General features: G+C 43.2%; 1 protein-coding gene across 5 annotated transcripts in view; it reads left to right on the top strand.

The window, feature by feature from the left end:
* Nucleotides 1-1,206: 1,206 nt before the first annotated feature.
* rbfox3a (RNA binding fox-1 homolog 3a) overlaps nt 1,207-25,535 on the top strand; it is a 748,768-nt gene continuing 724,439 nt past the window's right edge. The window contains exon 1 of one of the 5 annotated variants that reach the window (XM_082977478.1): nt 1,207-1,577. The gene's annotated coding sequence lies outside the window, so the exon portion shown is untranslated. The remainder of the gene's footprint in view (nt 1,578-25,535) is intronic. The other 4 variants (XM_014212853.3, XM_014212878.3, XM_014212840.3 and 1 more) reach the window with 4 other exon arrangements.

Below are 25,535 nucleotides of genomic sequence, written 5' to 3'. Positions count from 1 at the left end.
CCTATCTGGGTGGAGGGTGGAGGTGTTAACTGGCTGTGATAGAACATGCTAGGGACCCCCTCACAGCAGAGATGCTAAGTGACTGCTGGAGGTGTGTGTGTGTGTGTGTGTGTGTGTTTGTCCATAAATATGATAATGATGATGACTTCGCAGATAACTTCTGCTGCACATACACACATCTTGAACAGCTATCCTTGTGGGGACACACAATTCAGTCCCATTCAAAATCATTTTTTCCCTAACCCTTACCTTAACCCTAACCCTAACCCTAGCCCTAAAACTAACCCTATCTCCTAACCCTAAACCTAATTCTAACCCTAACACTAATTCTAACCTTAACCCTAAACCCCTTAGAAATAGCATTTGACCTTGTGGGGACCAACAAAATGTCCACAGTTGGTCAAATGTTTGATGGTTTACTATTCTTGTGGGGATATTTCAACATTTCAAGAATATTTCAACATGTCCACCCCACCCCCCCCCCTCACCCGACACACACTCTGGGGTGAAAAACAAATCTTCAGAGTCAGTAAGACACCTCATGACAGTCTGATCCCTGAGGGAAGTAGCAGTCCGAGCAGAGTGGGGTAGGCAGCCAAGCAGAGCTACATTGGATCAGTGTTAGGTCATGAGCGCTGGGTAATTGCTAATCTCACTTTTAATTGAATCTGGTGGAGTGCAGTGTCTTGTATCGAGGAGAGAGGGCTGGGGAGAAGGCAGTGCAGCGACAGGGCCATCCAACCTGCCTCAATCTGCTATGAACTCAACATACGTGATGATGCCGCAGAAAGACTGAAAACAATTTATTTGTAAATGAAGGGAGGATGGAGAGAATGGCGTAAATTAGGAGTGGCGCGGGAGATGCCTCTGTCTGTCCTCCGTGGTTCGGTTCATGTGTGTTTTGCGTTGGGTCCCATTGAAGCACACACATCAAACTGGCACCAGGTCAGAGCTATCTTTCTTTCTTTCTCTCTTTCTCTCTCTCTCTATTCCTCCTCTTTCCCGCCTCCTCGTCGTCCTCCTCCTCTCTCTCTCCATCCCTCGTTCAACGAGTGCCAACCAGAACAGGCATGTGTGTGAGCGCCTCGTTCTTTATCTTTTTCACTCCCCCTCTCACTGTGTCAGCGCTGAATCCAGAGTCTGCTTGTGTGTGTGTGTGTGTGTGTGTGTGTGCTTGTACCGTGCTGGCTCCGAGCAATTTGTGAGCGCTCACACACAAACACAGCACACTAGACCCACGCTACTGAGACACGCTAGCAACAGTAGAGCCTCTGAATCCGCTCTGCCCCAATCACACACTGGCTAACAGATCACTTCACACACACACAGCCCTCCCTTCTCCTCCTCTTCATCCTCCTCCTCTCTCTCTCTTTCTCCATCACTCGCTCTCACTCGTTCTCTTGCTCTGAACACTTCCTTTGGTAGCGGAGGAGTGTGTGACTGTGTGTGTGTCCAGTGCAGGGATAGCAGCGGAGAGATAGAGACGGAGACAGAGACAGAATGCCAGCAGAGTGACAGCCAGCAGTCAGTAACAGGACAGAGAGAGAAGAGAGAGGACCTTGAGACTACGACTAACTGTGAGTACTCTTTTTTTTCTATCGCAAGCCAATTATTTTCTATCCTCTTCTCTTACAATGCAGGACCCGGTAACTACTGTACTGGACTATTTGTGTTTCTTATGGGGGAATGACACACACTGTACACACACTGTACACACACACACTGTACAAACGCTGTAGACATACAGTAGAGCATATAAGGTGATTACTGAACACACAGAGAAGCATGGGAAAGACTAGTCACACATACTAGTCATACTTACAGTAATACAGACATAGTACACACATTTACAAGTGTATACAAGTGCGATGGCATATGAACTCAGACACACACACAGACGTAAATACACGTCTCATATTCAAACACATTTCATCACGATAATACAGTAGGGCAAAACTGTGTGAATCACCGGCCATCACACGTTGATGCAATGTACAGCCTACACTGTACGCATTTGTGCCATACACCTCACACATGCACCCGCACACACGCACGCGCGCACACACATGCACACACACGCGCACACGAAGGTATGCAATCAAAGGTATGTCATTCTCCTTTTACAGAATTATGTACAGAGTAAGTATGTGAGTTGATTTCATGCTGGTTGGTGGAAAAGTGGTATTTTCATGGATGTAGGTACACTTGGTCACACAGTATGTAAACATTTTTACTGAGACAACAGTGGACTGTGTGTGTGTGTGTGTGTGTGTCTATACAGTGTATCAATGTGAAGAGGTCTCAGAGATCCAACGACAAGGTCAGAAACAAACACAAGACCGGGACCAAGGTAAAGGGTCTAGGACCGACATGAAATATACAGTGTGTGTGTGTGTGAATATGAGTCAGTGTGAGACTTAGTTTCAGGGGCTCTCTAGTGATTCTACGGTCTTACAGTTGGTGAGAGGCATATTGAAGTGTCTAGTATTGTCTGTTTTATTATGGGAAACAACACTAGCTATTTGTTAGCCTGAGCGGTATCTCTCTGTGGCTACCCTAACCTACATCCCTCTCCTCCCCAAAGTGAAGCGTCTGATTTGTGGAATCACCAGTGTACCACACTGACTTCACAGTAAGATAAGATTTATTCATTTCAGCTTTTCGCTTCTCTTTGGTAAAATATAGATGGATGGTGGCGAGGGAGGGAGGGAGGGAGGCAGGGAAGGGATAAGATATAGAGTGCTGCGTTGACGCTGAGGACAGCAGAGAGGAGAGAGAGTGAAAGACAATATTACCATTCCTGATTACTTTTTACAACTCAGAATTTTTTGTCTGTCATAGTCAAAGTGTGGTATGTGTGAGTGTATTTTCTGTGTGTGTGTGTGGTACACATACCTAGCGTGACAGGATGTGTATTTTCTCAGTGTTCAATCAAGTCCATTTGAAAACATTTATAGGAATAGATTCTTTGTAGAGTTAAATACATTGAGGAATTTGTGACATTCTGTCTTTCTAGACCAACGTCCCACAGAAAAACCTATGTGGGCCTTTAGCTTGTCAGCGGGGGCATATTCAATAGGAGTGTGCTCATGCATTGAGTTTATTGAGTTTGTTTTTCATCTGTAGCCATGCGAAATCAGATAAAACAATCTGTTTACCTTCCATTTGGGACTTATTTTATTGTACTGATCAACAACATTTGCATAGAAGGAGCAATTCTTATTTGATAAAAGTGTGTGCTGTCTCTTTAAGACGAATCACATCATTCACACACACAGTCTGTTCCAGGCTTGAGCAAAGATGATATTGACTGGGAGAGACATGAGGCGGGGGAGACGAAGTGAATGAATAACGTTTTTGCTAGCAATCAGCTTTGTAATGAGCAAAATGTTCCTTTATGGTTTGCATATTATCGCAAACAAGGTACTAGGGTTGGCTTCAGCTGTAAGCTAGCAAGGAACGTTAGCCTACAAAGCTGGAAGCGGTATCTTTTTGCATTGTTGTGTTCCGTACTGGACATTGTTTTGGGAACAGTAATTAGCAGATTCAACATCTCTATATGCTGTGTAGCATTATTCAAGTATGTTAACTTCTGTGCAGTGTAAGTGGTGATGCAGCCCAGACTCCAAGTAATTGCGGTGTTTCCTCAGGACAGGCTAGAGCTAGCAATGAGTAAGTGGAGCAGGCACGGTGCTCTCGTGCTACAAGGGGACAATCAGTAGACGACATGAGACACATTTGACAAAAGTACCAAAAGTACCACACATTCTAGTACAAAACCATTTTTAATGTTCTAGTATCGTGAAAGTGCAAACGTTTCCTCAAGAAAGTGTGTTTGTGAGCAGGAATGTATGTCTTCAAGGAGTGTGTGTGTATCTGCTGGAGTGTTTGTTTGCATGCGAGTGTGTAAGCAGGGGTGTGTGTATCTGTGGGAGTGCACCTGCAGTGTTCGGCTTTTTGCGGGTGTATGATCTATATGTCTTCAGGAGAGTGTGTGTGCAGGAGTTTGTGTGTGCAGTGTTTGTGGGTAGATTCTGGGCTTATATGGGGAGCGTGGTAGACAGCATGTCTGAAGCTTATGCAGGGATTTTCTCTGTAGGCCTATTTCTCTGAATTTTTTCCCCATAATTATCAGTATTTCTCTGTATTCTCTGTATTCCTACACAACAGGGACTTTCTGTGTCTGTTCACATAAAAATTATTTTCTATATGTGATGTGAGTTTGATGTTGAGCTATGGAAACGAGAGCTTGTGAAGATACCTTTTAGTTTTCATCTGTTCCAGGAAGTGTGTGTGTGTGCGCAGGTGTGTTTGAGGGGATGAGAGAGTGTTTGCCTGTCTCAGTGAGGACAGTAACACTGGGAACCATATCCCCTGGAGGCTCTTACTTTAGCCAGGAAGCAGAACATTGCAGTAGTGTTACGTAGCTTGTAATTACAGTGAAAAGACAGACAGTTTAAAGTAGAGAGAGGAATGGAATTAGACTATGTACGTTTGCTTCTAAAAAAGAAAGAAATAAGAAATTAAATGTTTAAAAGTGTTTCTGACCTTATTGCATGCAATTGCAACATTGTTAGCTAGCAAGCTTTTTACCAGAATGCCGGCAAAAGCACACGGTGTTGTGACTGGATACCATAGTGTAAATTTAACATTATGCTATTTTCTGAAGAATGAAGACATCGGACAGCAGTGGCTGCTTTCATTTCGAGTGGACAGGCTGCACCGAAAATTACAATCATGTCGCGCTTGTGTAGTGCACATTTGGAATGAAGTTGCTTTATTAATTAGGGAGAACATTCGATGGGTATTGCCAGGAAGCTAATCCTGAAGACAGATGCTGTACCTTCATTGACAGTGGATCTTGCGAGTGCTGACCATAACGTAAGTATCAGAGTTTGATGAGTCTGACAAGGTAGCCAACATTTTGGGGGGGATCGGGGGGTCTAACATGAGATAATGCAACTGTGGCTGTGCCTGCTTTTGACTTGTGAATTATATATTTTCTGTAATAAACCTGATAGTCACTATGTGGTTTTTGCGGTGTGTATAGTATTTGTAAATCACCCCTGAAAATCATATTTTGCCATTCGAGTGTGTGGGTTGTTGTCTTACAGTTGATGCAGCTTTTGTCATTGGGGCTTATCATGATGATTAGGGAGGGGGTTATTAGTATTTCACTTTCCAACTCCTTACACTTCAACGAGGTCACCTTGATCCAGCGCCGTATGTGGGGAGGCTGTGCGAGCTGTCCATCCCAGGACCCTTTTCTGTCCAGTATGATAGGCCTAACAAGGAAGAGGCAATTGCTGGATTTGTCTCTTGCTTCAGTCTTGGGGGGTGACTGAAGCTAAGTGGGTGATTGAAGCCTGCTTGATTGAAGCAGGGTACATGGGTCAATCCCCACACCATTACAACACCGCTACCAGCCTATACCGTTGACACCAGGCAGGATGGGAACCGGGATTCGTTGGACCAGGCTATGTTTCTCCACTCCTCAATTGATCGCATGCACACTGGAGCCACTTCTTTTTGTTTTTAGCTGATAGGAGTAGAACCCGGTGTGCTCATCGGCTGCAATAGCCCATCCGTGAAAAGGATGGACCTATTGTGCATTCCGAGATGCCGTTCTACACACCACTGTTCTCCTTTGTCCTGTCATCAACAAGGTTTTCCGCCCACAGGACTGCCACTGACTGGATGTTTTTTGTTTGTCACACCGTTCTCGGTAACCCCTAGACACTGTCGTGCGTGAAAAGCCTAAGTTTCTGAAATACTGGAAATGTCAGGCCTGGCACCGACGGTCATAGCACACTCAAAGACACTTAGGTGACTCGTTTTGCCCATTCTAACGTTCAGTCAAACAGTAACTGAATGCCTTGACGCCTGTCTGCCTGCTTTATATAGCAAGCCACTGCCACGGGACTCACTGTCTGTTGGAGCGAAACATTTTCAAGAACGGGGTGATGTACCTAATAAACTATTAGTCTTATGGTAAGCGTTCGGATGGGGCGTTCGGATGGGGTTCTGCACATTGTAGGGTGGCCGTGTGCCTACAATTCATTTGGAAAGTATTCTGACCCCTTCACTTTTTCCACATTTTGTTACGTTACAGCCTTATTCTAAAATCCTCATCAATCTACACAAAATACCCCATAACAACAAAGCGAAAACAAGTTTTTCGATTTTTATTTTTAAATTTATTAAAAATAATAAACAGATACCTTATTTACATAAATATTCAGACCCTTTGCTATGAGACACAAAATTGAGCTCAGGGGCTTCCTGTTTCCAATGATGATCCTTGAGCTGTTTATACAACTTGATTGGAGTCCACCTATGGTAAACTCAATTCATTGGACATGATTTGGAAAGGCATTCACCTGTCTATATAAGGCCCTACAGTTCACAGTGCATGTCTGTGCAAAAACCAAGCCATGAGGTCAAAGGAATTGTCTGTAGAGCTCTGAGACAGGATTGTGTCAATGGAGAGATCTGGGGAAGGGTACCAAAAACATTCTACAGCATTGGAGGTCCCCAAGAACAAAGCGGCCTCCATCATTCTTAAATGGAAGAAGATTGGAACCACCAAGACTCTTCCTAGACCTGACCGCCCGGACAAACTGAGCAATCGGGGGAGATGGGCCTTGGTCAGGGAGGTGACAAAGAACATGATGGTAATTCTGACAGAGCTCCAGAGTTCCTCTGTGGAGATTGGAGAAACTTCCAGAAGGACAACCATTTGTGCAGCACTCCAACAATCAGGCCTTTATGGTAGGGTGGCCAGACGGAAGCCACTCCTCAGTAAAAGGCACATGACAGCCCGCTTGGTGTTTGCAAAAGGCACCTAAAGGATTCTCAGACCATGAGAAAGAAGATTCTCTGATCTGATAAAACCAAGATTGAACTCTTTATCCTGAATGCCAAGCGTCACGTCTGGAGGAAACCGGGCACCATCCCTAAGGTGAATAATGGTGGTGGCAGCATCATGCTGTGGGGATGCTTTTCTGCGGCAGGGACTGGGAGACAGGATCGAGGGAAAGATGAACAGAGCAAAGTACAGAGATCCTTAATGAAAGCCTGCTCCAGAGGCTCAGGACTTCAGACTGTGGCGAAGGTTCACCTTCCAACAGGAAAAAGACCCTAAGTACACAGCCAAGATAATGCAGGAGTGGCTTTGGGACAAGTCTCTGAATGTCCTTGAGTGGCCCAGCCAGAGCCCTGACATGAACCCGATCGAACATCTCTGAAGAGACCTGAAAATAGCTGTGCAGCGACACTCTCCATCCAACCTGAATGAGCTTGAGAGGATCTGCAGAGAAGAATGGGAGAAACTCCTCAAATATAGGTGTGTCAAGCTTGTATTGTCATACCCAATACGACTCAAGGCTGTAATCGCTGCCAAAAGTGCTTCAACAAAGTACAGAGTAATTAAAACAAATAAAAATATTCCACCTTTTATTTAACCAGGTAGGCAAGTTGAGAACAAGTTCTCATTTACAACTGCGACCTGGCCAAGATAAAGCAAGCAGTTTGACACATACAACGACAGAGTTACACATGGAGTAAAACAAACATACAGTCAATAATATAGTAGAAAAATAAGTCTATATACTGTACAAAGTGAGCAAATGAGGTGAGATAAGGGAGGTAAAGGCAAAAAAGGCCATGGTGGCGAAGTAAATACAATATAGCAAGTAAAACACTGGAATGGTAGATTTGCAGTGGAAGAAAGTGCAAAGTAGAAATAGAAATAATGGGGTGCAAAGGAGCTAAATAAATAAATACAGTAGGGGAAGAGGTAGTTGTTTGGGCTAAATTATAGATGGGATATGTGCAGTAATCTGTGAGCTGCTCTGACAGCTGGTGCTTAAAGCTAGTGAGGGAGATAAGTGTTTCCAGTTTGAGATTTTTGTAGTTCGTTCCAGTCATTGGCAGCAGAGAACTGGAAGGAGAGGCGGCCGAAGGAGGAATTGGCTTTGGGGGTGACCAGTGAGATATACCTGCTGGAGCACGTGCTACAGGTGGGTGCTGCTATGGTGACCAGCGAGCTGAGAAGGGGGAACTTTACCTAGCAGGGTCTTGTAGATGACCTGGAGCCAGTGGGTTTGGCGACGAGTATGAAGCGAGGGCCAGCCAACGAGAGCGTACAGGTCGCAGTGGTGGGTAGTGTATGGAGCTTTGGTGGCAAAACGGATGGCACTGTGATAGACTGCATCCAATTTATTGAGTAGGGTATTGGAGGCTATTTTGTAAATGACATCGCCGAAGTCGAGGATTGGTAGGATGGTCAGTTTTACGAGGGTATGTTTGGCAGCATGAGTGAAAGATGCTTTGTTGCAAAATAGGAAGCCAATTCTAGATTTAACTTTGGATTGACTTGAATACTTGTAAATGTGATATTTCTGTTATTTTCTTTAGCAAAAAAATATAAACACTGTTTTTTTCTTTGTTATTATGGGGTATTGTGTGCAAATTGGTGATGGGGGGAAAAACACAATTGAATCTGTTTTTAGAATAAGGCTGTAATAAAACTTGTTGGAAAAAGGGGTCTGAAAACTTTCCGAATGCACAAGGCTTATGGCTGTAATATATTTTTTCTGTCAAATGATGTCTCACCATTATTTCTCACCTGAAGAGTGTTCATTTTGATCAATATTTTGGCTATGCTGGCCTTTTGTAAAATCGAAAATAAATGTCTGATCAATACACGCAATTCGGAACATATTGTCAGCTATATTGCTAATGAAGAGGCAGCAATAAATTGTCCAGTACACTTATTGTATGCTGTTTTTATGTACAGTGCCTTCAGAAAGTATTCACACCCCATTTATTTTTACACATTTAGTTGTGTTACAGGCTGAATTTAAAATGGATTCAATATAATAAAAAAAAAATTGTCACTGGCCAGCACACAATACCCCATAACGTCAAAGTGTAATTATGTTTTTCGAAATTTGTACAAATGAATTAAAAAGGAAAAGCTGAAATGTCTTGAGTCAATAAGTATTCATTTACATTTACATTTAAGTCATTTAGCAGACGCTCTTATCCAGAGCTACTTACAAATTGGTGGATTCACCTTATGATATCCAGTGGAACAACCACTTTACAATAGTGCATCTAAATCTTTTAAGGGGGGGGTTAGAAGGATTACTTTATCCTATCCTAGGTATTCCTTAAAGAGGTGGGGTTTCAGGTGTCTCCGGAAGGTGGTGATTGACTCCGCTGTCCTGGCGTCGTGAGGGAGCTTGTTCCACCATTGGGGTGCCAGAGCAACGAACAGTTTTGACTGGGCTGAGCGGGAACTGTGCTTCCTCAGAGGTAGGGAGGCAAGCAGGCCAGAGGTGGATGAACGCAGTGCCCTTGTTTGGGTGTAGGGCCTGATCAGAGCCTGAAGGTACGGAGGTGCCGTTCCCCTCACAGCTCCGTAGGCAAGCACCATGGTCTTGTAATCCAGACGGGAGATGACAAGTGCCTGGATTAGGACCTGCGCCGCTTCCTGTGTGAGGCAGGGTCGTACTCTGCAAATGTTGTAGAGCATGAACCTACAGGATCGGGTCACCGCCTTGATGTTAGTAGAGAACGACAGGGTGTTGTCCAGGGTCACGCCAAGGTTCTTAGCACTCTGGGAGGAGGACACAATGGAGTTGTCAACCGTGATGGCGAGATCATGGAACGGGCAGTCCTTCCCCGGGAGGAAGAGCAGCTCCGTCTTGCCGAGGTTCAGCTTGAGGTGGTGATCCATCATCCACACTGATATGTCTGCCAGACATGCAGAGATGCGATTCGCCACCTGGTTATCAGAAGGGGGAAAGGAGAATATTAATTGTGTGTTGTCTGCATAGCAATGATAGGAGAGACCATGTGAGGATATGACAGACACAAGTGACTTGGTGTATAGCGAGAATAGGAGAGGGCCTAGAACAGAGCCCTGGGGGACACCAGTGGTGAGAGCACGTGGTGCGGAGACAGATTCTCGCCACGCCACCTGGTAGGAGCGACCTGTCAGGTAGGACGCAATCCAAGCGTGGGCCGCGCCGGAGATGCCCAACTCGGAGAGGGTGAAGAGGAGGATCTGATGGTTCACCGTATCAAAGGCAGCAGATAGGTCTAGAAGGATGAGAGCAGAGGAGAGAGAGTTAGCTTTAGCAGTGCGGAGAGCCTCCGTGACACAGAGAAGAGCAGTCTCAGTTGAATGACCAGTCTTGAAGCCTGACTGATTTGGATCAAGAAGGTAATTCTGAGAGAGATAGCAGGAGAGCTGGCCAAGGATGGAACGCTCAAGAGTTTTGGAGAGAAAAGAAAGAAGGGATACTGGTCTGTAGTTGTTGACTTCGGAGGGATCGAGTGTAGGTTTTTTCAGAAGGGGTGCAACTCTCGCTCTCTTGAAGATGGAAGGGACATAGCCAGCGGTCAAGGATGAGTTGATGAGCGAGGTGAGGTAAGGGAGAAGGTCTCCGGAAATGGTCTGGAGAAGAGAGGAGGGGATAGGGTCAAGCGGGCAGGTTGTTGGGCGGCCGGCCGTCACAAGATGCGAGATTTCATCTGGAGAGAGAGGGGAGAAAGAGGTCAAAGCACAGGGTAGGGCAGTGTGAGCAGGACCAGCGGTGTCGTTTCACTTAGCAAACGAGTATCGGATGTCGTCAACCTTCTTTTCAAAATGGTTGACGAAGTCATCCGCAGAGAGGGAGGAGGGGGGGAGGGGGAGGAGGATTCAGGAGGGAGGAGAAGGTGGCAAAGAGCTTCCTAGGGTTAGAGGCAGATGCTTGGAATTTAGAGTGGTTGAAAGTGGCTTTAGCAGCAGAGACAGAAGAGGAAAATGTAGAGAGGAGGGAGTGAAAGGATGCCAGGTCCGCAGGGAGGCCAGTTTTCCTCCATTTCCGCTCGGCTGCCCGGAGCCCTGTTCTGTGAGCTCGCAATGAGTCGTCGAGCCACGGAGCAGGAGGGGAGGACCGAGCCGGCCTGGAGGATAGGGGACATAGAGAATCAAAGGATGCAGAAAGGGAGGAGAGGAGGGTTGAGGAGGCAGAATCAGGGGATAGGTTGGAGAAGGTTTGAGCAGAGGGAAGAGATGATAGGATGGAAGAGGAGAGAGTAGCGGGAGAGAGAGAGCGAAGGTTGGGACGGCGCAATACCATCCGAGTAGGGGCAGAGTGAGAAGTGTTGGATGAGAGCGAGAGGGAAAAGGATACAAGGTAGTGGTCAGAGACTTGGAGGGGAGTTGCAATGAGATTAGTGGACGAACAGCATCTAGTAAAGATGAGGTCAAGCGTATTGCCTGCCTTGTGAGTAGGGGGGAAGGTGAGAGGGTGAGGTCAAAAGAGGAGAGGAGTGGAAAGAAGGAGGCAGAGAGGAATGAGTCAAAGGTAGACGTGGGGAGGTTAAAGTCACCCAGAACTGTGAGAGGTGAGCCATCCTCAGGAAAGGAACTAATCAAGACGTCAAGCTCATTGATGAACTCTCCAAGGGAACCTGGAGGGCGATAAATGATAAGAATGTTAAGCTTGAAAGGGCTGGTAACTGTGACAGCATGGAATTCAAATGAGGAGATAGACAGATGGGTCAGGGGAGAAAGAGAGAATGTCCACTTGGGAGAGATGAGGATTCCAGTGTCACCACCCCGCTGGCCAGATGCTCTCGGGGTATGCGAGAACACGTGGGCAGACGAGGAGAGAGCAGTAGGAGTAGCAGTGTTATCTGTGGTAATCCATGTTTCCGTCAGTGCCAAGAAGTCGAGGTGCTGGAGGGTAGCATAGGCTGAGATGAACTCTGCCTTGTTGGCCGCAGACCGGCAGTTCCAGAGGCTGCCGGAGACCTGGAACTCCACGTGGGTCGTGCGCGCTGGGACCACCAGGTTAGAGTGGCAGCGGCCACACGGTGTGAAGCGTTTGTGTGGCCTGTGCAGAGGGGAGAGAACAGGGATAGACAGACACATAGTTGACAGGCTACAGAAGAGGCTACGCTAATGCAAAGGAGATTGGAATGACAAGTGGACTACACTTCTTGAATGTTCAGAAAGTTAAGCTTACGTTGCAAAAATTGTATTGACTAAAATGACGAAGATGATACAGTACTGCTGGCTGGTGAAGTAGGCTAGCTAGCAGTGGCTGCGTTGTTGACTTTGTTTGAACGTGTAGCTGGCTAGGTAACCTATTTTCGTCGCGGGGGACGAAAATAGCTGGCTAGCTAACCTCGATAATTACTCCAAACTACACAATTATCAAACTATGAGAAAGTCAACTAACACTGCACTAGTCAAATCGTTTCAACCACTTTATTATGGCAAGTCTAAATTAGTTCATATAATAAGTTGCATGGACTCTGTGTGCAATATTAGTGTTTAACATGATTTTTGAATGACTACCTCATCTCTGTACCCCACATATACAATTATCTGTAAAGTCCCTCAGTCGAGCAGTACATTTCTAACACAGATTCAACCACAAAGACCAGGGAGGTTCTCCAATGCCTCGCAAAGAAGGGGACCAAAAAAAAGAAGCAATGAATATCTCTTTGAGCATCTTGAAGTTATTAATTACACTTTTGATAGTGTGTCAATACGCCCATTCACTGCAAAGATACAGGCGTCCTTCCTGACTTAGCTGCCGGAGAGGAAGGAAACTGCTGAGGTATTTCACCATGAGGCCAATGGTGGTTAAAATAGTTAGAGTTTAATGGCTGTGATATGAGAGAACTGAGGATGGATCAACAACATTTTAGTTACTACACAATACTAACCTAATTGACAGAGTCAAAAAAAGAAGGAAGCCTGTACAGAATATAAATATTCCAAAACATGCATCCTGTTTGCAACAAGGCATTACCTTTTACACATTTAAAGTAATACTGCAAACAATGTGCCAAAGTAATAGACTTTTTGTCCTACATTCAAAGTGTTATGTTTAGGGTAAATCCAATACAACACATTACTGCACATTACTGAGTACCACTCTCCACATTTTCAAGCATAGTGGTGACTGCATCATGTTATGGGTATGCTTGTAATCCTTAAGGACTGGGAATTCTTCAGGATAAAAAAAAGAAACTGAATGGAGCTAAGCACAGGCAAAATCCTAGAGGAAAACCTGGTTCAGTCTGCTTTCCACCACCCACTTGGAGATGAATTCAACTTTCAGCAGGACAATACCCTAAAACACAAGACCAAATCTACACTGGAGTTGCTTACCAAGAAGACAGTGAATGTGCCTGGGTGGCCGAGTTACAGTTTTGACTTAATTCTACTTGAAAATCTATGACAAGACATGAAAATCTTTGTCTACTAATGATCAAAAACCAATTTAGAGCTTGAACAATTTTAAAAAGAATAATGTGCAAATGTTTCACAATCCAGGTGTGGAAAGCTCTTAGAGACTTACCCAGAAAAACTCAACATTTATCGCTGCCAAAGGTGTTTCTACAAAGTTTTGTGAATACTTATGTAAATTATTATTTACATAAGTAATATTATTATTATGTTCAAGTTCATATTATTATTATTATGTCAATTATTTCTGTATTTCATTTTCAGTAAATTGGCAAAACATTTAAAAAATCAAATTTTCACTTTTTTCATATTTCATATTTTCACTTTTTTTACAACTTTTTTCATATTTTCACTTTGTCATTATGGAGTATTGTGTGTGTGAGAAAAACTTTTTTAATTCAGGCTGAAACATCAACATGTGAATTAAGTCAAGGGGCATGAATACTGTCTGAAGGCACTGTACATTCCCTTATGTCTAAGCTTCTAAGGTGACTTAGGATTTACTAATTATTGTGAAGAAGTGTATAAGTGAACTGTGTTCTGTAATTAGGTAAAAAAACAATAGAAAAGCAATTGGGTATTGCTGCTGTTTGTCTGATATTCAACAGTCCATGATCTGTTGACCATGAGAGTATTTTGCAGAGAAAATGGGTTGAGGCATACTATTTAGGCTCGGAATGACATGTTGCCCATTGTTTACCTCGTCATTAATGACATGTGGCCAATTGTTTAGCTTGTTACCTGGCAACGACCACAAGGAGCTGTCAGTCAAGGCAAGCTCATGAATAAAAACTCCCCCCCCCCCCCCCCCCCCACTCAGCCTATTCTTTCGGGCTTCCTGATAGTTAGAGATGAGAGAAAAGATACAATTTCTTCAATTCTGAGCATTTTCTAGTGTAAAAATATTATGGGTGACGTTTTGGTCATTCAATGGTAATTTTTACTTGCGAAATAGGATGACTGGGCAGGACCTTGAAGTTTTGGGATAGAAAATGTTTTTGTCTACCATTGAGATTGAACACGCAACTTTCGGATCCAGAGTAATGGGATTATGTTTTAGCAAAACCCAAGCCTATTTGATGTTAACAGCACTCACTGTTGTCCCTAGTGGCCAGTTTTGAGGGCATTTTCTGGCGTCTTCAGGACATGGACAGACATGCTATTTCAAAGTCAATCTTGTTGTATGTTCAGACAACAAACACTGCCTAGAATTACTTATTTGTTGTATATTTCAATTAAATGTTTAATCTAAGTAATTGATTAGACAGATTATATACAAGTTGCTAATATATATATTGTATTTCTTTCCCACTATGATAGCAGGACAACCCTCCTATCATAGTCCCTTGTACAGTCCCTTGTACAGTCCCTTGTAGTAGACTTGTAGTTGATTTACTATTATAGTCAAAATTTAAATCAAAGCAAAGCAACAACCAACAAAATCCAGCTTTGCTATGTATTACCTATCCAGGGGGTTGGTGGTGTATTTGAGAAGGAGATTGTTGCATTATGAGAGGGATACTGTACACAGGCATTGCGGCCCAACTCCAGTCCTCCAGTATCAGGTGAGATTGTCTGAGGCTACAACAAAAATGTGTGCTGTTGGGGGTACTGGAGGACTGGAGTTGGGAAACACTGTCCTATATAATGCACCACTTTTGTAGTGAACAATATAGGGCAGTAGTTCCTTATTTTTACTATTTTCTACATTGTATAATTATAGTGAAAACAAACTAGGAAATAAAACATATGACATCATGTAGTAAACCAAAAAGTGTTGAACAAATCTAAATATATTTTATAATTTAGAATCTTCAAAGTAGCCACCCTTTGCCTTGATGACAGCTTTGCACACTCCTGACAATCACTCAACCAGCTTCATGAGGTAGTCACCTGGAAAGCATTTCAATTAACAGGTGTGCCTTGTTAAAAGGTAATTTGTGGAATTTCTTTCATTCTTAATATGTTTGAGCCAATCAGTTGTGTTGTGACAAGGTAGGGGTGGTATACAGAAGATAGCCCTGTCTGGTAAAAGACCAAGTTCATATTATAGCAGGAACAGCGCAAATAAGCAAAGAGAAAAGACAGTCCATCATTACTTTAAGACATGAAGGTCAGTCAATCTGGAAAATTTCAAGAACTTTGAAAAAACCATCAAGCGCTATGATGAAATTGGCTCTCATGAGGACTGCCACAGGAAAGGAAGACATAGAGTTATCTCTGCTGCAGAGGATAAGTTCATTAGAGTTACCAGCCTCAGAAATTGCAGCCCAAATAAATGCTTGAGTTTTTATTTATTTATTTAACCTTTATTTAGCTAGGCAAATCAGTTAAGAACAAATTCGTATTTACAATGACGGCCTACCAAAAGGCAAAAGGCCTCCTGCAAGAACGGGGGCCTGGGATTAAAAAAATAAAAAATAAATGCAACATAAATATAGGACAAAACACACATCACAACAAGAGAGACAACACTACATAAAGATAGACCTAAGACAACAACTTAACAGCAAAACATGACAACACAGCATGGTAGCAACACAACATGACAACAACATGGTAGCAACACAACATGGTAGTTCATGTAACAGACACATCTCAACATCAACTGTTCAGAGGAGACTGCATGAAACAGGCCTTCATGGTCGAATTGCTGTAAAGAAACCACTACTAAAGGACAGCAATAAGAAGAGGAGACTTGTTTAGGCAAAGAAACACGAGCAATGGACCTTAGGCCGGTGGAAATTTGTCCTTTGGTCCGATGAGTCCAAATTGAAGATTTTTGGTTCTAACCGCCGTGTCTTTGTGAGACGCGGATTGGAGTGAATGGATGATCTCCGCATGTGTATTTCCCACCGTAAAGCATGGAGGAGGAGGTGTGATTGTGTGGGTGTGCTTTGCTGGTAACATTGTCTGTGATTTATTTAGAATTCAAGTCACACTTAACCAGCATGGCTACCACAGCATTCTGCAGCGATACGCCATCCCATCTGGTTTGTGCTTAGTGGGACTCTCATTTGTTTTTCAACAGAACAATGACCCAACACATCTCCAGAATGTGTAAGAGCTATTTTACCAAGAAGGAGAGTGATGGAATGCTTTATCAGATGACCTGACCTCCACAATCCCCCGACCTCAACCAAATTGAGATTGTTTGGGATGAGTCGAACCGCAGAGTGAAGGAAAAGCAGCCAACAAGTGCTCAGCATATGTGGGAACTCCTTCAAGACTGTTGGAAGAGCATTCCAGGTGAAGCTGATTGAGAGAATGCCAAGAGTGTGCAAAGCTGTCATCAAAGCAAAGGTTGGCTATTTGAAGAATCTCAAATATAAAATATATTTCAATTTGTTTAACACTTTTTTGGTTACTACATGATTCCATATGTGTTATTTCATAGTTTTGATGTCTTCAGTATTATTCAACAATGTAGAAAATAGTAAAAATGAAGAAAAACACTTGAATGAGTAGATATTCTTATCAAGGCACAAGGCAAGACCCAGTTGCAGACACAGGAGGCAGCTGGTTGGAGTCTTACAATGTTTATTAATCCAAAAAGGGGTAGGCAAGAAAATGGCCATGTACAGGCAAAAGGTCAAAACCAGTTCAGAGTCCAATGGGTACGGAAGGGCAAGCAGATTCAAGGTCAGGGCAGGCAGGATAATCAGGCAGGCAGGAAAGTAGTCCAGAGTCAGGCAGTGGTCAAAACCGGGAAGACTAGCAAAAGAGAATAAAAAAAGGAGTACGGGGAAAAACACGTTAGTTGACTTGACTAAACATACAAGACGAACTGGCACAGAGAGACAGGAAACACCGGGATAAATACACTGGGGAAAATAATCGACACCTGGAGGGGGTGGAGACAATCACAGTGGCAGGTGAAACAGATCAGGGCGTGACAGTTCTAAAACTTTTAACCGGTAGTGTATGTTGTATTATACAGGTTACATTTGAAAAAGAGACCTAGGTCTCAATTCTTTTTAACCTTTATTTAACTAGGCAAGTCAGTTAAGGCGAAATTCTTATTTTCAATGTCAGCCTAGGAACAGTGGGTTAACTGCCTTGTTCAAGGCCAGAACGACAGATTGTTACCTTGTCAGCTCCAGGGATTCGATCTGCAACCTTCCGGTTACTAGTCCAACGCTCTAACCACTCGGCTACCTGCCGCCCCGGTATGTATTCACTGCTAAAATAAAGGTTAAAAAAGTTAAATGAAAGGGTATACATAGTGTATATATATGTATATATGTATCTATATATGTATAATATTTTTTGGCAAATTTACACAATAAAAAACTGAATTATCACATTGCATCAGTATTACTCAGAACTCAGTACTTTGTTGAAACACCTTTGGCTGTGATTACAGTCTCAAATCTTCTTGGGCATGACGCTACAAGCTTGGCACACCTGTATTTTGGGAGTTTCTCCCATTCTTCTCTGCAGATCCTCTCAAGCTCTCTCAGGTTGGATGGGGAGCGTCGTTCCACAGCTATTTTCAGGTCTCTTCAGAGACGTTCGATGGGGTTCAAGTCCAGGCTCTGGCTGGGCCACTCAAGGATGATCAGATACTTGTCCCAAAGCCACTCCTGCATTATCTTGGCTGTGTACTTAGGGTCATTTTCCTGTTGTAAGGTGATCCTTCGCCACAGTCTGAAGTCCTGAGCCTCTGGAGCAGGCTTTCATCAAGGATCTCTCTGTACTTTGCTCTGTTCATCTTTCCCTCGATCCTGTCTAGTCTTCCAGTCCCTGCTGCTGAGAAACATCCCCACAGCATGATGCTACCACCACCATGCTTCATCGTAGGGATGGTGCCAGGTTTCCTCCAGATGTGACGCTTGGCATTCAAGCCAAAGAGTTCAAACTTGGTTTCATCAGACCAGAGAAACTTGTTTCTCATGGCCTGAGAGTCCTTTAGGTGCCTTTTGGCAAACTCCAAGCGGGCTGTCATGTGCCTTTTACTGAGTAGTGGCTTCCGTGTGGCCACTGTACCACAACGGCTTGATTGGTGGAGTGCTGCAGAGATGGTTGTCCTTTTGGAATGATCTCCCATCTCCACAGAGGAACTCTGGAGCTCTGTCAGAGTGACCATCGGGTTTTTGGTCACCTCCCTGAACAAGGCCATTCTCACCCTTCTGTGTTCAGACATTTTTTGGTACCCTTCCCCAGATCTGTGCCTCTACACAATCCTGTCTCGGTTTTCTATCGTCAATTCCTGGTGGACTCCAATCAAGTTGTAGAAACATCTCAAGGGATGATCAATGGAAACAGGAGGCACCTCAGCTCAATTTCGTGTCTCATAGCAAAGGGTCTGAATACTTATGTAAATCATTTTTCTTTTTTATAAATTTGCTAACATGTGACCGACCACCTTGTTCTGGTCTTATGTAGCAAAATTTGAAACTGTGTTTTTTACATTTGATAAAAGTAGAGACAGCGTTACAAACTGGTATATCGTTCACTGCATTTTGAAGAACAATGGGAAAGTAACTATGCTTTGAATGTTGATAAACTTGTAACCTCACTTTTGAGAAAATGGCCTTTGAATGTTTTGGTACTACTACTGCAGAGCTGTCTTTTGTCTACACCCATTCAGCATTGTTCACACCCTCTTAAGCCAGCCCCACCCATCTCTTTAAGGATTCACATGTGAGGTCATGTGCTAAACAGTGAGTAGTGTAGTAAAGATTAAGACAAAAAGTGATAAAAGCAGTAGCCAACAATCAGTGGTGGAAAAAGTACACAATTGTCAAACTTGAGTAAAAGTAAACATAACTTAAGTACTTTACACCACTGCCTACAATAAGGAAAAATTCCATGTAAACAGAAAGTGTCAAGATAAAAATATTTTATAAATATTAGATGATGCTTACCCAGACACACTTGTCTATATTGATGGGTCATGTGAAAGAAATGCTGTAACACCCAGCAACATCTTGCTAAGTGGATGGGTTTCTAAAGAAGGTGTAAACGGTACAGCCAAATGGTTACTTGCATAGTACCAATATCAGATATAGATAGTGTGAATATAAATAAAATAATATACAGTATGTACAAGAACAATATCAATAACAATATCAGTGATAGATGAGTGTAAGGCTCTGGGTGTAGTGGGTGCAAAGTCAGGCGCAGGTAGCAGAGAGTACAGGGTAGTGCTTTATTTGCACACATGGCGAACATAAGCCACCCCACGAAAATACAGGGCGCACACAAAACAAATGCCCCAAACACTGGGGACTGAAACAGTCCGGAGAAAACCCACGACCGAAAACACGTCAGACACAAGCGTGCACAGTAGCAACACACAAACAATCCCGCACACAGAGCAGGCGGGCCTACTGGCTAAAATAACCAGACTAATCAGCCTAACACAAAAGAGGTGAAACCAATAAACAGAAAGGGGGAAAAAGGGAATCAGTGGCAGCTAGTAGGCCGGTGATGACGACCGCCGAGCACCACCTGAGCAGGAAGGGGAGCCACCTTCGGTAGGAGTTGAGACAATGAGGTAGTTATATGCATACAATCAGGGGTAAAGTGGCTGAGCAGAAGAAAAAAAAAATTGTAGCAGCAACTAGAGGTCGACCGATTATGATTTTTCACTGCCGATACCGATACCAATTATTGGAGGACCAAAAAAAGCCGGTACCGATTAATCGGCCGATTTAAAAAAAAAAATTGGGAGGAATAATGACAATTACAACAAAATAGCTTTTCGGTGAAAGCACATTTTGCAATATTCTCAGTAGATAGCCCGGCATCACAGGGCTAGCTATTTAGACACCCAGCAAGTTTAGCACTCACCAAAGTCAGATTTACTATAAGAAAAATGTTATTACTTTTGCTGTTCTTCGTCAGAATGCACTCCCAGGACTTCTACTTCAATAACAAATGTTGGTTTCCAAATAGCGGCGTTTTGTTCGTGCGTTCAAGACACTATCCGAAAGGGTAAATAAGGGTGACGAGCATGGCGCATTTCGTGACAAAAAAATTCTAAATATTCCATTACCGTACTTTGAAGCATGTCAACCGCTGTTTAAAATCAATTTTTATGCAATTTTTCTCGTAAAAAAGCGATAATATTCCGACCGGGAATCTGCGTTTAGGTAAACAGACGAAAGAAAATAAAGCATGGGGTCGACTCAGGCACACGTCTAAGCCCATAGTACTCTGATCGGCCACTTGCCAAACGCGATAATGTGTTTCAGCCAGAGGCTTCCTCAATATCATTCCGCTTTTTCCCGGGCTCTGAGAGCCTATGGGAGCCGTAGGAAGTGTCACGTTATAGCAAAGATCCTCAGTCTTCAATAAAAAGAGCCTAGATGAACAACAACTTGTCAGACAGGCCACTTCCTGCATGGAATCTTCTCAGGTTTTGGCCTGCCATATGAGTTCTGTTATACTCACAGACACCATTCAAACAGTTTTAGAAACTTTAGGGTATTTTCTATCCAAAGCCAATAATTAATAACTAGTAGTAACCAGATTAAATCGGGTACGTTTTTTATCCGGCCGTGTCAATACTGCCCCCTAGCCCTAACAGGTTAAGTTCCTTGCTCAGAACATGAGAACATATGAAAGCTGGTGGTTCCTTTTAACATGAGTCTTCAATATTCCTAGGAAAGAAGTTTTAGGTTGTAGTTATTATAGGAATTATAGGACTATTTCTCTCTATACCATTTGTATTTCATATACCTTTGACTATTGGATGTTCTTATAGGCACTTTAGTATTGCCAGTGTAACAGTATAGCTTTCGTCCCTCTCCTCGCCCCTACCTGGGCTCGAACCAGGAACACCGACAACAGCCACCCTCGAAGCATCGTTACCCATCGCTCCACAAAAGCCGCGGCCCCTGCAGAGCTAGGGGAACAACTACTCCAAGTCTCAGAGCGAGTGACATTTGAAACGCTATTAGCTCGCACCCTGCTAACTAGCTAGCCATTTCATATCGGTTACACCAGCTCGGGAGTTGATAGGCTTGAAGTCATAAACAGCTCAATGCTTGAAGCACAGCAAAGAGCTGTTGGCAATTGCACGAAACTTCTGTTTGAATGAAGGCTTACGAGCCTGCTGCTGCCTACCATCGTTCAGTCAGACTGCTCTATCAAATATCAAATCATAGACTTAATTATAACATAATAACACACAGAAATACGTGCCTTTGGTCATTAATATTGTCGAATTCGGAAACTATCATTTCGAAAACAAAACGTTTATTCTTTCAGTGAAATACGGAACCGTTCTGTATTTAATCTAACGGATGGCATCCCTAAGTCTAAATATTGCTGTTACATTGTACAACCTTCAATATTATGTCATAATTATGTACAATTCTGGCAAATTAATTATTCTTTGTTAGAAATAAATGGACTTCACACAGTTCGCAACGAGCCAGGCGGCCCAAACTGCTGCATATACCCTGACTGCTTGCACGGAACGCAAGAGAAGTGACACAATTATCCTAGTTATAAGAAATTCATGTTAGCAGGCAATATTAACTAAATATACTTGTGTATTGATTTTAAAGAAAGGCTTTGATGTTTATGGTTAGGTACACATTGGTGCAACAACAGTGCTTTTTTTGCGAATGCGCTTGTTAAATCATCACCCGTTTGGAGAAGTAGGCTGTGATTCGATGAGAAATTAACAGGCACCGCATCGATTATATGCAACGCAGGACACGCTAGATAAACTAGTAATATCATCCACCATGTGTAGTTAACTACTGATTATGTTAATATTGATTGTTTTTATAAGATAAGTTTAATGCTAGCTAGCAACTTACCTTGGCTTTTTGCTGCTCTCGCGTAACAGGTAGTCAGCCTGCCACGCAGGCTCCTCGTGGAGTGCAATGTAAGGCAGGTGGTTAGAGCGTTGGACTAGTAACTGGAAGCTTGCAAAAACGAATCCCCGAGCTGACAAGGTAAAAATCTGTCGTTCTGCCCCTGAACAAGGCAATTAACCCACCGTTCCTAGGCTGTCATTGAAAATAAGAATGTGTTCTTAACTGACTTGCCTAGTTAAATAAAGGTAAAAAAAAATGTACCACAATCGGTGTCCAAAAATACCGATTACCGACTGTTATGAAAACTTGAAATCGGCCCTAATTAATCGGCCATTCCGATTAATCGGCCAACCTCTAGCAGCAACATATGGCATGTGTGTTAGGAGAGAGTCATTTGAATAGAGGGGCTGCAGATAATGCTGATGACTAGTCCGTCTGAACCACACATTTTTTTAATTTTTTTTAATTTCACATTTATTTAACCAGGTAGGCTTGTTGAGAACAAGTTCTCATTTGCAACTGCGACCTGGCCAAGATAAAGCATAGCAGTTAGACACATACAACACAGAGTTACACATGGAATGAACAAAACATACAGTGAATAATACAGTACAAAAAAAGAAAACAAAAAGTCTATATACAGTGAGTGCAAATTAGGTAAAATAAGGGAATTAAGGCAATAAATAGGCATTGGTGGCAAAGTAATTACAATATGGCAATTAAACACTGGAATGGTAGATGTGCAAAAGATGGATGTGCAAGTAGAGATACTGGGGTGCAAAAGGAGCAGAATAAATAAATAAATACAGTATGGGGATGAGGTAGATAGATGGGCTGTATACAGATGGGCTATGAACAGGTGCAGTGATCTGTGAGCTGCTCTGACAGCTGGTGCTTAAAACTAGTGAGGGAGATGGGAATCTCCAGCTTCAGAGATTTTTTTCAGTTCGTTCCAGTCATTGGCAGCAGAGAACTGGAAGGAACGCCGGCCAAAGGAGGAATTGGCTTTGGGGGTGACCAGTGAGATATACCTGCTGGAGCGCGTGCTATGAGTGGGTGCTGCTATGGTGACCAGCGAGCTGAGATAAGGCGGGGCTTTACCTAGCAGAGACTTGTAGATAACCTGTAGCCAGTGGGTTTGGTGACGAGTATGAAGTGAGGGCCAGCCAACGAGAGCGTATAGGTCGCAATGGTGGGTAGTGTATGGGGCTTTGGTGACAAAACGGATGGCACTGTGATAGACTGCATCCAGTTTGTTGAGTAGAGTGTTGGAGGCTATTTTATAGATGACATCGCCAAAGTCGAGGATTGGTAGGATGGTCAGTTTTACGAGGGTATGTTTGGCAGCATGAGTGAAGGATGCTTTGTTGCGAAATAGGAAGCCGAATCTAGATTTAATTTTGGATTTCAGATGCTTAATATGAGTCTGGAAGGAGAGTTTACAGTCTAGCCAGACACTCAGGTATTTGTAGTTATCCACGTATTCTAAGTCAGAGCCGTCCAGAGTAGTGATGCTGGATGGGCGGGCAGGTGCGGGCAATGTTCGGTTGAATAGCATGCATTTAGTTTTATTTGCGTTTAACCTCTTACATCTAGACGTTCTGCTAGCGGAACACCTGCTCCAATATCCAATGATAGGCGTGGCGCGAATTACAAATTCCTCAAAAATACAAAAACTTCAATTTTTCAAACATATGACTATTTCACAGCATTTTAAAGATAAGACTCTCCTTTATCTAACCACAGTGTCCGATTTCAAAAAGGCTTTACAACGAAAGCAAAACATTAGATTATGTCAGCAGAGTACCAAACCAGAAATAATCAGACACCCATTTTTCAAACTAGCATATAATGTCACAAAAACCCAGAAGACAGCTAAATGCAGCACTAACCTTTGATGATCTTCATCAGATGACAACCCTAGGACATTATGTTATACAATACATGCATGTTTTGTTCAATCAAGTTCATATTTATATCAAAAAACAGCTTTTTACATTAGCATGTGACGTTCAGAACTAGCATACCCCCCGCAAACTTCCGGCGAATTCACTAAGAATTTACTAAATTACTCACGATAAACGTTCACAAAAAGCATAACAATTATTTTAAGAATTATAGATACAGAACTCCTCTATGCACTCGATATGTCCGATTTTAAAATAGCTTTTTGGTGAAAGCACATTTTGCAATATTCTAAGTACATAGCCCAGGCATCACGGGCTAGCTATTTAGACACCCGGCAAGTTTAGCACTCACCAATATCAGGTTTACTATTATAAAAGTTTGATTACCTTTTGTTGTCTTCGTCAGAATGCACTCCCAGGACTGCTACTTCAATAACAAATGTTGGTTTGGTCCAAAATAATCCATCGTTATATCCGAATGGCGGCGTTTTGTTCGTGCGTCCCAGACACTATCTGAAATGGTAAATCAGGGTCGTGCGCATGGCGCAATTCGTGACAAAAAAAAATCGAAATATTCCATTACCTTACTTCGAAGCATGTCAACCGCTGTTTAAAATCCATTTTTATGCCATTTTTCTCGTAAAAAAGCGATAATATTCCGACCGGGAATCTCCTTTTAGCTAAACAGAGGAAAGTAAACAAAGCTTTCGGTCGACGCGGGCACGAGCCTGAGTCTCACAGTACTGTAACCAGCCACTACCCAAACGCGCTACTTTTTTTCAGCCAGAGCCTGCAAAGCCACGATTCAGCGTTTTGCCGCCTTCTGAGAGCCTATGGCAGCCGTAGGACGTGTCACGGGACAGCTAAGATCCTCACTCTTCAATAAACAGAGACAAGAAGAACGACACCTTGTCAGACAGGCCACTTCCTGCCTGAAACCTTGTCAGGTTTTTGCCTGCCAAATGAGTTCTGTTATACTCACAGACACCATTCAAACAGTATTTAGAAACTTTATGGTGTTTTCTATCCATATGTAATAAGTATATGCATATTCTAGTTACTGGGTAGGAGTGGTAACCAGATTAAATCGGGTACGTTTTTTATCCAGCCGTGAAAATACTGCCCCCTAGCCATAACAGGTTAAGAGCAGTTGGAGGCCACGGAAAGAGAGTTGTATGGCATTGAAGCTCGTCTGGAGGTTAGTTATCTTAACACAGTGTCCAAAGAAGGGCCAGAAGTATACAGAATGGTGTCGTCTGCGTAGAGGTGGATCAGAGAATCACCAGCAGCAAGAGCGACATCATTGATGTATACAGAGAAGAGAGTCGGCCCAAGAATTGAACCCTGTGGCACCCCCATAGAGACTGCCAGAGGTCCGGACAACAGGCCCTCCGATTTGACACAGTGAACTCTATCAGAGAAGTAGTTGGTGAACCAGGCGAGGCAATCATTTGAGAAACCAAGGCTGTTGAGTCTGCCAATAAGAATGTGCTGATTGACAGAGTCGAAAGCCTTGGCCAGGTCGATGAATACAGCTGCACAGTAATGTCTCTTATCGATGGCGGTTATGATATCGTTAAGGAC

Source organism: Salmo salar, chromosome 01 (assembly GCF_965601325.2).
Source record: "Salmo salar chromosome 01, fSalSal1, whole genome shotgun sequence".
Lineage (NCBI taxonomy): Eukaryota > Metazoa > Chordata > Actinopteri > Salmoniformes > Salmonidae > Salmo > Salmo salar.
The sequence above is the reverse complement of the archived record's forward strand: the minus strand, read 5'-3'. Positions and strand labels throughout refer to the sequence as shown.